This window comes from Aedes albopictus, chromosome 1, assembly GCF_035046485.1.
Source record: "Aedes albopictus strain Foshan chromosome 1, AalbF5, whole genome shotgun sequence".
NCBI classification, from domain to species: Eukaryota; Metazoa; Arthropoda; class Insecta; order Diptera; family Culicidae; genus Aedes; species Aedes albopictus.
This window is the reverse complement of record NC_085136.1, coordinates 37,649,179-37,651,836: the sequence shown is the minus strand read 5'-3', so window position 1 is coordinate 37,651,836 and position 2,658 is coordinate 37,649,179. Positions and strand designations below refer to the sequence as shown.

General features: G+C 43.3%; 1 long non-coding RNA gene across 1 annotated transcript; it reads right to left on the bottom strand.

The window, feature by feature from the left end:
- Nucleotides 1-569: 569 nt before the first annotated feature.
- On the bottom strand, nucleotides 570-2,418 carry LOC134284884 (uncharacterized). The gene is made up of 2 exons (XR_009995998.1): nucleotides 1,198-2,418; nucleotides 570-1,105 (listed from the first exon to the last, which is right to left on the bottom strand). It is a non-coding gene; the product is annotated as an uncharacterized LOC134284884 (long non-coding RNA).
- Between the last annotated feature and the right edge of the window lie 240 nt (nucleotides 2,419-2,658).

Genomic DNA, 2,658 nt, shown 5'->3' with positions numbered 1-2,658 from the left:
AGCTCCAGAAGGATTTCTCGGGGGAGTTCCAGGAAGAAATTCCTGGAAGAATTTCAGGGAAGAATGAATCTCAAGAGCTCCTGGAAGAAGGGCTTCAATAGCCGAAGCGGCATGTTCAGCTAGACCATGCTGAGGTTGACGACGACCGATGCCCAGAAACTTCGTAATGGAAATTTCGTTGACTTCCTTGGACATAGAGTATCTTCGTGTCAGACACACGAAGTGCAAATGCAAAATTCAGACAGAACTTCTGAATGAATTCCAGAAATGATTCTTTTCAGGATTATTTAGATTCTCAGTAGAATCTCCAGAGGAATCTTAAAATGCATAGATGTAGGAATCCCTTTAGTATTTTTTTAGTTATCCCGAAAAGAACTTCTGAGGGAATTTAGAAGGTACTGTTTATATGGCATCCCAGTAAAACTCCTGAATGAATACCAGAAGGAATTCTTTAAAGTAGGGCAGGATAAACTCCTGGATCAATCTCTAAAAAAACTTTGAGAAAAATCATCATGTATTAAGTTGATACTATGAACGTCTAAAAAAACATTTTTCCTCGTATACGTATGTATACATACACTTAATATATATTTTAACTAGCTGTAATAACAGATCAGTTCTTACTCCTACATATTGAAGCTTTCAGTTTATTAGTATTTTTAGTAATTTTTATATATGAAGGCAAACCACAATACATTTATATTTCATAAACCATTGATCAAAATACTGGATTCTCTTTACTTCTTTCAAATGCTATCAGTCACAAATTCTCCTTTCCAATCCAGCAAGTCTGCTTTAAGTCCTTCCTACATTATAAAATCACCTTCCTATTTCGTGATCCGGAAGCAAAATGAACCGAATCGTGCGTCCAATCAGCACCAAATGATCATACCGTGGACACTCATTTGCTTGGATCACCAGCTGCAAATCGCTTCCTTCCTCCAGCACATAGTTTCTGCATCTTAGGCTATAGGGTGTTTTCACTAGGATCTCATTGGCTGGAGACAATTCCAGTTTGGATGGGATGAAGTAGTGCTCAGGATACATGTCTTGCTTCCGCCTCTTCCAGACAGTCCCGGTGGCACTGAGGAACCAATCGGTGTGACTGAAAGATAAAAGGGGATTTAAGACTCTTTACAACTCTTCCGGCTAGCGCTTTTTTTTTTGAATAGGTATAAAGGAAAGCAAAATACTTACTCTTCAAAATTTCCTCTCATCCACACAGCTACCGGAGACAAAAACGCATTGAAATCTGAGTGCCATAGCCTCCGCGGTGTCCACCGCCACCCCCGCGATCGCTATTTCCTCCACCACGATTTCGGCCATCGCCGGGGCCACTTCCCGAAGGTCGCAAACCGGAATGACCGTAACTGAACTCCAATTCTAAAGCCCTGGTCTGTTTATTGGCCAGCTTATTCATACTGTTGCCGTGGGCTGAAGCTCGATGCACCCGCAGGTTATCTCCGATCGAAACACCGCCGTAAACTGTTCTTGCTCGCATTCGCCCTCTTCGCACAGGTAGTGCTCCTGTCGGAAGTGATTCTGCAACGATTCATAGTCACCGTAGAAGTAGTTGGTTCCATCGGCGCCGCAAAAGTGGCAGAAAATGTGGTCCTTCCGCAGATGCCGAAACAGTTCGTCCTTGACCAGGAACAATTTGTCGCAGTACTCGCAAAGCGGATGGCCCCGATGTCCGGATCGCCGACCCGCTGGTGGATGGCCAGGTTCTGCCGGGAGTGGCACCGACATTCTGATGAGAAGATCTTCAGGTGCTCTGTGCAGATGTCGCAATAGAACAGCTCGTGCCGCTTGCGGACATGCTCAGGATGTCGAACTTGGAGAAGTTCTTCTCGTCGCACCTGGGACACTTATTGTCCAGCAGCTCAAAAAACGCCTGCTGCACCTTTCCGTCCGTGGAGCAGATCCGATACTACTTATCGTTCAACTCGGACTGATTCTTCCAGCGTCTTCGAGAAGATTACCTTAGCCAACTTCCGCCGACAGATGGGACAATCGTTCTGCCGACACAGCACCCGAATCCGGGTGGAATACTCGAAGTGACACAGATGGTCGCACTTGCCGATATCGTAGAACTGGATCGGCTTGAATCGGTTCCGACGGCGAGGAATTCTTGTCGTTGCTGCTTCCGGTCCTACTGTTGAGGGTACTTCCACTACCAGCGCTGCTGGTGCTACTGTAGTGTATTGGCTAGCCCGCAGGATCTGGTAGGATCCTAAAATATTCCGCTCTGCACGACAAGAAAACTAAAAAATAATCCGAATTTGTTTGTAAACAAACATTTCGTCGATAATTTTCTTCTTCTTTTTCTGTTTCTGCTCTCAAGCTCGATTGTCAAAATTACTTTGGTAAAAATGCACTTTTTTCCTTGACCTCATTTCTTGCGATCTGAGTACTAAGCTTAAAACAAGAAAGTTCTATCGGCGGTCCTAGAACAATTTTTTTTTTTTCAAAAATTTATTATAATTAGACTTGCATTTTCTTCCTTTCCACCTTGAGTGTAACCTAATGGGCTCGTATAAGGTCGCTCATTATTAACGTATCATACTTATAGAGTAAACGGGTAAAAACATATTCAAAATTGTTTATACAAAATGTTGCCCAGACAAAAAATATTTAAGAGAGTTGTAATAGAATTTT